This window comes from Rattus rattus, chromosome 3 (assembly GCF_011064425.1).
Source record: "Rattus rattus isolate New Zealand chromosome 3, Rrattus_CSIRO_v1, whole genome shotgun sequence".
NCBI lineage: Eukaryota > Metazoa > Chordata > Mammalia > Rodentia > Muridae > Rattus > Rattus rattus.
The window spans coordinates 158,800,502-158,813,023 of NC_046156.1; the positions used below are offsets into that span (position 1 = coordinate 158,800,502).

Consider the following 12,522-nt stretch of genomic DNA (forward strand, 5'->3'; position numbering starts at 1 on the left):
GTAAATTATGTTTTGTATTATAACCACAGAATTATATTATTGTGGTAATATATTATTTATCTATGCTATAACTTCAGTAAACATGTGCAACTACCCATTGCTTATAAATTAAAAACTCTGCAAATCCTTAGATTTTTTTTGAATCTATGGAGTATTCTTTTTCTGGAGCTTAGTATTCCTAAGTTACAATTAAATTCCTTTATCCCAATTATAATCCACCAAACACAGTACATTACAAATAGTAAAATGTGCTAAGCCACATAAATCAAAAAGCAAACTGAAAAAAAATAAATTGGAAAATTCATCCAGATTATTAAAAGTATGAAAAGCAAATTACAAGAAACATCTAGGAGTTTGTAAACTAAACTCATAGTATTTTCTTCTTTTGCTTAAACAAAAGGAATAACTATGGTTCTGTGTGTCATGGTAAAGACACTATCACTGTATTGTAAAGCCAGTGATCACTTACGATGAATTAGGGCTCTAGTGTAACTCCGCTTTAAAATCTTAAACACTTATGAACATAGATTTTTCTAAGTACATGCCAACAGTCTTTCCCATTTGATTAACTATTCAGTGCTCAAGCTAAAAGAGGAATTATGGACACAGCGTTTCTCCTTTTAGTGATAGAACTTGTATGAAAAGAATCGACTCTAGTCTTTGGCAATTTGCTCATTATTACTTAGAGATTCTGTTTCAGTTGTGTATTTGTTGGTGGTTGGGTGTGATTATTTGAATCGTTCTAGTTTACAAGACTGTAAAGCCGGGATAAGTCTCCCGGGTAGAATACTGCAGATCTGCATCATTAGTTTGTATTTACTGTGCAAGGCAGCTAAGCTCATTTTGGTTTTTGCCTTGAAATGTCATAAACTTTGGTTAGTGTTTTAGGAGAACAATTCCAGGCTTGAGAGCCAACTATTCCTCTGTGGGTTTGTTTGTTTGTTTTTTTGGTTTGTTTTGTTATATTTATTTTTGTTTTGTTTTAACATTATTTGCTTTAAGAATTTATTGCAATTCAAACTCTGTGAGCATTGCTTGTTTATTCAGTTATATTGAAATAAGGGTATTGAATACATAAAGCAGATAGTCTGCCACTAAGCTATTTGATGTATCTAAAATGAGTTAATTAATTATAAATTAGAGAGCTACCTTCATTACCATCTACTGCAAGAAGCAGCTTTTCTGATGAGGGATGAGTGAGCCCCAGATCTACGAATATAGTAGTATATCTGCAGGAACTGTTTTATTGATACATCCATTAAGCAGTATAATGACAGTAGATTTCCCCCTGGTCCTCATAACCTCTCTCATCTCAGGTATTTGGCTTCATTTTTAGAGTCAAATGTGTTTTCCATCTATTGGAGTGGCCCTTAAATCCAACGAAACAGTGGTTGTTCAATCCAATAAAATTTGTATTTTGCAGCCAGGTGCAGTTATCTGTATGGCAGGTATGTGGCAGGGTTCATGGCTGAGTAAGATTGATAATAGACTCCCTCTACAGTGTCACACATAGCATGTTTCAGCATTGGATATGCTATGTAGAAGGGGTGAAACTTCTAGTTTCTAGTTATGCACCATAGAATTTCTCCCTGTTTTGTGACATATGCAAGTGGTGTCTTTCTCAAAAGTGCTTTAACAGCAGGATGTGGATGGTAACCAGTAGCATCCATTTCCTAGCGTTTGGAGATCAGAATGCATCCTTTGGCCAGTAAGTCAAAAAGATGGCATCATTCTAGAATTGGGTGGTAACATTTGAGTCATTTTGTTTCCAGTATATACTATCTTTAAAATTTTTTCCTTTATATATGGATCTATGTTTACAAGACTAATAGAGTAATAAATCTCCATATGGTTTTTCAAAAATAATTATGCATTCCTCCCCATATTCCCTACTTTATCCTTCCCTCCCTTCTCTTCACCATTTAAGCATCTACATCAGGATGGTTTGCAGACAGCAAGAGACTTTGAGGCATCCTGTCTTAAATGGGATGGCAATATCAAACTACCCCATCAGGATTCATGTATCTATATCTATATCTATATCTACATCTATATCTATCTATTTATATATGTGTGTGTATGTATGTATGTATCTATCTATCTATCTATCTATCTATCTATCTATCTATCTATCTATCTATCTATGCAGAAAAGGAGGCAGAAAGAAGATAGCAAGAACCATAGGTGATGGATGACTTCAAATGCTGAGTCTGGGGTGGCCTTGGTTCCTGCCCCTGGGACAGGGTCTCAGTGTGAGCTTCCAGGAGTGCCAATGGCTTCTGTGTGTATGTAATAATGTTTTTATTCACTGGAACCAATACTAGCACTGTAGGTCTCTTTCCTTCTGAGGAATGTCCTCCCTCTTAATGTTAATGACTCCATGATAATTAGAAACAGTATGAGTCCAGGAGTCCAGGGTGTGGCTGTCTCAGCAAAATGGTAAAGGCTGGGCCTTGAGGGCAGCACTTAATGCTATGGAAAAATTCTAAATCCATCAGTTTAAAAATACTTAATTTATCAACTATGCAAAAAACTGGATGCAATATGAATTATGAGGGGATTCATGAGACTAAAGGAACAAAAGTAGCTATAATATGAGCCAGCTTCTCAGAAATACAGGAAAGCAGAGAGATACAAAGGCAGACAGTCCTGAGTTTAAGATCAGCCTGAGACACAGCAAGTCCAGTCTCGGGCATGGTAGAAATGGTGATATCAGGACAGAGTCCCACCCGACTAGTTTATCTTATGTGTTTAGCAGAGGCAGACAGATCTCTGAATTCTTTTGCAGTGTTAAAAGTAAATGAGTGTTTGCTCTATGCTTAGAATTAAGGGGCTGGGGTCTCGGGATGCTGAATTATAAGATACTAAAAAAGAAATCTGAAATAAATGGCTGAATATATATGTAAATAAAAACTGGGTTTTGGTCTGGGTGAGATGAGCTAGCAGAACTCGACAGCAGTTCTTTTTATGAATTTTTATGTAGAGAGCTGAGCAAGCACAACTCTTCAAGGGTTTTTCTGACAGGATTTCTCACTCTAGAATAGCAAGGAAAACCTGAGAGCAGAGCAGAGCAGAGCACGACACACACACACACACACACACACACACACACACACACACACACACACACACACACACACACACACACAAGACATCAGTGCAGAAAGTCATCTCAGCAGAACCTAGATCACCAACTCGAAGCCCCGAATTGATTTTGTATAGTTCCCAAAACTACCAAACAACCTTCTCAGAACTCCTTTCCTTCGCATGCCAAGAAACATGGCTCCCGGACACAACAGGACTAAAGGACACATCAACTCACAGAGACAATGAGATGGTGCATAATAGCCACACAAATTCAAGCCTATAAAATCCAACCAAAGAAACTGAGAAGGAGGCAGAATGTCCTACCTCTAACCTGGAAGCTATTTATAATTGATACCTGCTAAAACAAGGAGGAAATTCAGTTTTCTTCAATGAAAAGACATTGGGTATATCACTATTACTTCAGGCAGGGTATCAGAAATAGTTGACCAAGTTAGAGCTAAGTCCATCTTTTTTTGTGTGTTTTGCTTAGTTTCTGTCTTTTATGTTTGCTTGTTTATTTTCATTTTTTTTGTTGTTGTTGATGTTCTCATTGTCATGTTTTGTTTTCATCATATTTTTTGGGAGAAAGTAAAAATTTAAGTATGTTATGTAATGAGCTACAAAGAATCTAGAGGAATAATGGGAGGGGAAAGAATATTGTAAGAAAACATGTTGTATGAAAAATATTTTTAAGCAATAACATTGTAATTTAAAAACTACAGTAAACTAGATAAGAAAAGAAGAACTAGATCTAGCAGAGTGAAATGTCTCAGCTAGTGAAGCATCTTGCTGATATACATCATGGTCTTTCATTCCTGTGACCTAAACAGTACAAGGAGTGAACGGACTCCAGAAAGACGTCCTCTGACACCCAGACAGGTTCATTGGCATACAAATGGAAGCACACACACACACACACACACACACACACAGAGAGAGAGAGAGAGAGAGAAACAGAGACAGAGAAATGCACACACCTATATACATATATACACATAGATATACACATATATGAGCAGATATATATATACATAAATGTATATGTGTGTTATTTATTTCTTTAACTTTTAAAAATATTTCTAATGAAATATGGTTTATGGGGAGATATATATATATGTCATCATGAAAATGTAAATAGGTACTAAATAAATTACAATAGTTCTTCAAATTGAGAGATGTAACTAATGTAAAATATTTCAGCCTATATGCAGAGATAGGAGTCCTATGAGCCAAGACATTCTGTGGAGCTGTCGAAGAGCACTTCCTAATGCCGCCACCACATTTTGATATAGTCCGTCATGTTGGAGTAACACTCAAACATAAAATTGTTTCATTGCTACTCCATGACTTTGCTACTGTTATGACTCATAATGTAAATGTATGATATAGAGGATACCTGATATGTGACACCCAAATGGGTCACAATCCACAGGTTAAGAACCAGTTCTCCAGAAGAGGGAAGAAAAAAAGGAGGGTACAGTGTCAGATGCTGCGGAGAGGGTAGCTGAGCGGGTAGAATGTTGAGGGATTCTGCCTGCTGTTTCAAAAGACCAAGTGAGTCCTATTTGGATATAGCACTCCTAAAAAAAAGTGGACATTGATTGGATTAATTTAAACATGTAGGGATAACTATCCATCATTTTATGTAATTCATCTGGTGGTCACACAGAACTGGATTTATTTATGCTTTCAGATGAGATAGAATTAATTGGAATGGATTAGGGAGACAGTTATTCATGTGTTTCTCAATTATGCACATCATACTCAGTACTTATGACTTTACTATTTCTTTTTTAAAAGTAATTTCTCATGAAATGTTTTTATATGAAGTTCATGTGTAAAGGAGAAATATTGGTAGATTTTTTTCATACTTTTTAGCTCTTAGTGCCTTTTATATCTTCCATCTTTCTTAATAAGAAATTTAATTTATAAATTTTTTCTTTATAAGTTTTCATGTTACTAAAATTTGCTTTCTAACCTTTGGTTGTTAATTAATCTTTTCTAATCTTCCAATGCTAGATGTTTATAATAATAATAATTATTATTATTACTAGCCTTAATAAATTTGCAAGTCAAATATTCTGAGATGTATTTAGGATAACACTTAGTGAACTGTCTTTTAGTGTTTCATTTTGTGTCCCAAAATTACATGGATGTTTTGAATATGTTACGTGCACATATTTAATTGGTGGTTTTAGGATATAACATTCTTTCCACTCCTAATTTTAATTTTGAGTTTATCACGATGGGTATGATATCTCCTATTTACCCTTTTGCTTCCATTACCACTTATATAACCTACACTACTATGTTTCAAATCTCTCTGGCTCAGTAGGATAAAGTCTTCTGATATTTGGAAACATGATCAAACATTTGCTTTGTTGGCTTCTAGTATCCAGCTTTACATAATATGCTCAATGGGCACTTTTCACCCACAAGTATTTTTTTCATACGGTGGTAGAAGTAAAATAGATCATTTCCCCTTGCTTCCTTTATGAAATATTAACTTTATTTACTCCACCCCCCTTTATATTGACTCTTCATATAGACAACACAATTGCCTTGCTGCCTTTCACTCTAGTTCTTTTACTTTTAACTGTTGTCATTAAAACAATTGAGTATTTTTTCTCTCTACCCATTTTTCGGTACTAGGAGGACATTATTTGTACATTTTAGAGGGAACACCCTTATCATTCTTGACTCTCACCTGACCCTGACTGCAGTTCTCTTCAGTGTTCTGAGAGGACAATTGTTTCATTCTACCAGTCGTTGGCCCAAAGGAATACATTTCTAAGCAGAGCATACCTCTGTTTTATATCATTGTGTATGTCACTATGTGTATCTATGTGTGAGTACAGGAAGGAATTTGAGGTCACACAAAAACAGAATTCAGAAGACAAACTTGGGGTTGTGCCTTGTCTTACATATTGTTTGAAGACAAAATCACTCTTGTTCTCAGGGTTGCATAATACATATATATGTATATATAGATATACATATGAAAATGCATAGTACATATATATGTGTATATAGATATACATACGAATATATATATATATATTCTTTTTCACATGAAAGGTAAAATTATGACATATGAAGCATTTTCTCATAGTTAGTTTTATGAAAATATAGCTGATAATGCTCCAAATATATTTTAAATAATTTTCCAGCAAATTTCCATGACATTCTTCAACTTTTGAAACGGTAGTCTTCCTAAGGTAAACTGAGATCAAAACAATTTTACAAGTGAATGTTATTACAATACACCCATGTTTTGAAAACATATCTATACAGGTTTCTGATCAAAAAAATTCTCTCACTCATATTCATATTTCTTTTATCTGAAATAATTCTTAGTGCATAGAAAATAATGAATACCCTATCCCTCTCAAATAAGCTTACATTTAACATGTTACTTCATTGAAGCATGCAAATTTCATATTATTTCTGATTATGAATTTTCAATAGCTAACCTGTACCCTAAGTGTTTAACATAAATAGATTCACTTAATCTTGACTCAACATTAATTGCTCAATTGTTCTTCTCTCACCAATGAGGATAAGAAGTCATAAAAATTGAGAAATGTCAGTGGAAGCAGCAACAAATGAGTTGAATGTGTTTTTAATTTAGACTGTGTACTTGCCCCTTAATGATGAGGTAATATTGTTAGAAACCTCATAGATGAGTAAATAGCTTGGAATAACACAGGTGAATGAATATAAATAATTAGACTTTCTGTGCATACATTGTCCTCAGTAATAAAGTACCTAATTCATCATCTTTTCAACTATTTGTTATTAAATATAAAATGAGTCAATTAGCTCTTATTTATGACTGTAAAATGTCTAAGTAATTTTGTAACATCTTTAATTAATTAAACAGCTATGAAACTAACAATATTTAGACAAATTTCTTTATCTTCTTATTTTCTGCAAAAAATACTTACCCAGGACAATTTTACTTTCCTTGGGCAATTGGAGTTCTCATACTTCTTTTTAGATAAAGCTCAATACTCTAATTTAATACCTTATTATCAATGAGTTCGGTATAATTTTCATCGAAGATTTTACTTTCTTAATTTTATCTCATTACTCTTAGTAATTGCCTTTCCATATCATTGCTCTTTCTCACATATATACAGCACTTTTGCTCCTTAATATAAATCCATTTCATATTACCGTAGATAGTTGTCATCTATCACATCAGACTTGGTTTATCCAGCTGTACATATGTAGAACATTTTAATAGTTTCTCATTAATTTCTTCCACTGTCCCTTCAAACACCCTTGTGGGTTTTTCCTCTCAAGCTATATTACCTTGAAGACTATATGGATGCTGAAAGTATTATCTAGCCAAGACATATTGGCCAAATTTTCACCGAGTACAAGTGGAAGGATTATAGGTCCTGGTCTTCTAGGCAATAGGAAAGGTTTTCCTTTATGTAATTTATGTGTTATACCTTCATTTGGATTTGTATTTCACAGGGAGTTGATAACAATTCTGTCGAGTTCCCAATTCTGTACATCAAAATTTTATTTTAATTCTGGAAAACAAGCAATCTAAAGTAGTCAACAATATCTTAATACCATCATTGCTTATATTTTTCTTCAAAGCTTGCACTTTAAATAATTGTATGTGAATATAAGGAAAAATAAGATTAATTTAGCTGATGCCTCTCTGACTGCACTTCCTTGGTTGGTATGCTTTATAGTCCGTTTTTAGTTTTTCACAGGGTGGTGGACCTTCTATGGGGTTGAGGATTCTTGTATAAGGTCTCTTTTACAGATTTCACTTAACAAAATTGTAGCCATTCATTTGCATATAATTCCAATATCAATAGTATTAGAATGTCATGTTTTACTTTTGTCACTCAGACACAAAAACAAATGAAAATTCATTTAATCTCAAATAATCATTGTATAGGTGATTAGACACGTTTTATTTATGTATATGAATACTTGTACATATACATATATACTATATGTACACATATGCATATACACATACATACATGTACATTTTTATGCCTATACATATATACATATATACTAAGTGTATAAATATATTATGTTTCTCTATAGGCCATAGGTTAAAAAAAATCAACATTTGTCATTATCCATGAATCGATGTAACTCAACTAATCACAATGTCTTACCAAATCACTAGTTTCCAGTACTGTAATACATCATAGTATAAATTATTACGTATTTAAGACAATAATAAATGGTTCTGAATTATTTATTATTCCAAGATCATAGTCATGCCATCAACAATAGAGTTTGACCAATACCTCTCCTCTTTTAAATACAATAGAAATGCAGCAATCCAGTTAAGAAATTGAAACTTGGACTCTTCTCTACATTGCTTCTAGTAAAGTAAACTAAATTCCCAAATATTAGAACCATCTAAGGATCAAACAATATTTAGTTCAATTTTCAAAAATATAATAGCAAGCAATTGTTCATAATGAAGAGTTATTAGAATGATGATGTGGAAATCATCATTATACTTGTGTTTATATACACATTCAAAGATCTCTTTTTCTTATTTGTTTTTCTTTGTGGTTCAACAAACATTTCAATCCATAGAAAAGTAATTAAGAACAGCATATTCCTTAATCTTTCACTCAAAGCAAAACAATAGCCATGAGAATCTCAAAAACAGTTTTTAAAAGAATAAATGTATGCTATTTGGCATGATACTAATACAATGAAATTACAAAATATATAATTATCTAAAATTGACTGTAGTGTCTTTACAAGTATTACACACAGTTCTTATATGCATGTACTATATCAGATACATAAAATAAAAATAAGTATTTAAAATGTGTTTGTTTTAAAAAATTCAATATTGAGTTTTTCACCAATGGCATCAGCCCATAGACTCTCCTAAATGTCACAAGCTATCACCAATGATATCAATTACCCTCTACAACCTGATAGTAATGTACTATTGCTGAAGATATCATTAAGACAAATGAACACAGAGAAATCAAGCTGGTTTCCAACTAGTATTTTCATTTCTACTAACAAGCATCCATGGTGCTGAAATTTTATTACAATAGAAGAGAAGTGTTTATCAATATCAACTAGTACATGACATATGACTTAGAGCAGCATTATATGTGTAAGATATACTAGTGAGAAATTGACATACATGCTATGGGCTTAACAACTACTTTGAAAAAGAATAGTTTTGAGGATCATTCCATTAGATGGACTCCTATCAAGCACTGTTTATCTGGCCAAAAACAAACAAAAACAAACCTACTTTATCCTTCTTTTAAAGGGAATATAGTAGTAAAATTATTTCCTTTCTCATATTGCTATACCCTTATTTCAGAGAAATAATTACTCCCTATTAGAGAAGCCTCTCATTGTGGTAGATGAAAATTAACACAGGGGTTTCCAACTGTACAATATACAGTAAAAGAGAAATATCAAGTATCAGTCCTTCTTAGATGTCTTGATCATACCCTTCTTGAAGGCTCTGGGAATCTTTGTAATAGAGGATCTGGGAAGAATGTAAAAGCCAGAGGAGGGGAAGGACTCCTAGGAAATGGTGCCTTTATAGTACCTACTTGTATATATACACACTCATGGATTCAGAGACAGCATGCTGAAAACTTAATGGCTAAGTCAGGCATAATGTAAGAACATGCAATGAGTAGTGGACAGAAAATATCAATACTAATTAAGAATCTATATGAAGTTGATACCTATGGAGTGAACTGTTCGCCAATGGAGTGACAGTAACTGTATTAACCACAGTCAACGGCAGGCCTTATGTTCAGAAGTAATTGAATACCACAAATTGTGCTCCTTATTTTTGTGTGATTTGCTTTGACTTGATTTGGTACCATTCATTGTTTTTGTTTGTTTTGCTTATCGTTTGAAAATTATAAAGAATATAAAGTTGGGGGATGAGGAAGTAAGGAAGACCTAGGAAGAAGATATTAAGTATTGAGAAAGGAATATAATCAAAATATATTGCATGACTTTATATTTCTGAAGCTAGTATATGTAACACAGAAAAACCAATATACAATAACCTACTATGACCCAGATGATAGAAAAGTCAAATTAATCAAGGTTAATTGTGGTGAAGCTTCCGTAGAAAGGAGTAGTCACGCTAGATTGAGGTGCATTTAAAACAAAATGTTGGCTGTCTGTCTTTTGTAAAGAAAGACTGAATTGAAGTTATCTTTTATTTATGGGAAAAATTGAATAAAATGCCATGTGTTACTTTTAAAAATAAATAAAATATGTTATACCTTGAGTTAATAAATAATGAAATAAGAAAGATCAAGATAGATACCTGTGGGAAAAAATAGTTGATAAAAGAATTACAATAAGAACTAAAGTTGGAAACTTGAAGTTAGAATGGCAGCTTCTGCAGAAATAACTCAGTTATTCAGAGCAGTTGTTCCTGCAAAGGACCTAGACTTGCTGCCCAGAATTCACATGGTACTCCATAACCATACATAATTTTATTTCCCCGGGATCTTATTTCCTCTTTTCTGACCGCCATAGGGACTAGACATACAAGCGGTACACACAAACACATTTAGGCAAAATGCTTATACACATAACATAAATAAATCAACTAAGAATGATAGTAACTAGAACAATATCTCCACAGGGATCATCTCATAAAGTGACCCCAATAAGAGGTTCTGAAAGCCTACTAGACAGAATCTCTCCTTAAGCTTCAGGTGTTTCTGTCAGAGAAATGAATGAAACTTACAATTCTTCCTTATCTTTCTCACCGTTCCACCTAGTCAGGCTCCATTAAACTATGAGTGAAACTTATCAAAGGGTATTTACAATGTTCCATGCCATGCGTCACAGAATTCAACTTGGCAATTTCCTGATGAGGCGATGATATGGGCCTGGATGAGCCTGTGTGCCTGCTACTGATTTATAGAGCAGCACTGATTTTGATCTCTGAGGAGATTAGCTTTTCTGCTTTGCTGACTAAGGTGAGCTGCCTTAGAGATTAAATAAGAAACAGGTTTTCAAGGATTGTTTTATCTGTACCTTACCACCTGAACCAGTATCTGACAAAGTTTAAAACATAACAGAGAACAGAGTTCATTTTAAAATTGCAATTACTTATAGTATACACAACAATGGATTGACTGAGAAATTAGTGGTAATTTGAAGATATAAAAATATTGGAAGTGCTAACATTAATTCAACTCTGATGAAAATAAACCTAAGAATTCAAGCCCAGGTCAAAGGCAACTAGAAATAATTATCAAAGTGATTTTCTATAAATTGTCACTAATATTTATCCAGTTAAAAATTGTTTTTACAAATCCATTGTATGTAGTCAATCAAACATGTGATCATTAACTAGGTTATTTTGGAATATAAGCTAACTATGGCCATGTAGGTGGTATGAGTTCTTCATTATCCTCAATGATATAAAGGGACTTGTTCTTTATTGTTAAAAAGCACTACTTACTATGAGCTTTAGTTCTAAAAATACTAGTGTGTTGGATTGAATAGCATGGCTCCTTTGGACTTAGTGTTTGATCCATGGGAGGTGACACTAGTAGGAAGTGTGGCTTTGTTGGAGTAGGTGTGGCAGTGTTGGAGAAAGAGTATCATTATGGATGCAGGCTTGAGATCTTATATATGTTCAAGCTTTGCAGTGTGGAACACATTCTCCCCTGTATGCCTGTGGATCAAGGTGTATAACTCTCTACTCATGTTTCTCACCATGATGATAATTGGGAATAATTCTCTGAAACTATTAGTCAGGCCCAATTAAATGTTCTTTATAAGAGTTGCTTTGTCATGGTGTCTCTTCACACCAAAAACCTTCACTAAGACACTAATGTATGTTAAATTTTATAAAGTTAATAACGCTCAGGATGACCTCAATATCAGTATCCTATAACTATGTTGCTGTAAATGTATCCGTAAATATTAGTTATTCCCTCTGGTCCTTTGTTTGCCTCAGGCATATGCACACAATCACAAAATATTTTTTTCTACCATCAACTCATTTCTTTCAAGGTAATCCCTCCAATGCATCTCTTACACCAATGATTCTCTTGAATTATATCTTCCATTTATTTTCTACTGAGCTTAGTTCCTACTGTAAGAATTAACAGCTTTCATACTCCCTCATTAGAATTATAGTATCTCATCGTGTTAATAATATTCAAGTAATGTAAAATCCTGACAGAGCACTTCAAAATTCAAACACAAAAAGTAAAATTAAAAAGTGATTCCATCTCAGAGTAAAAACACCAAAAAGCATTGGCAAATTTACAGGAAAATTTGGAGAAAAGGGTATGACTCTAGTAAGAAAGAGTATGGTGAAATAAAGGTTCAAGTTTTGTGATAGGGGATTGGAAGCTGCCCATGATCATGGATTATCTGCATGGAAAGGGGAGATCATGCCATACATGAGAATAG

General features: G+C 33.5%; 1 protein-coding gene across 1 annotated transcript in view; it reads right to left on the minus strand.

Moving 5' to 3' along the window:
* The window catches only part of Cdh18 (cadherin 18), a 242,554-nt gene that overhangs the window by 71,633 nt on the left and 158,399 nt on the right, over window positions 1–12,522 (minus strand). The gene's annotated exons all lie outside the window — the stretch shown is intronic.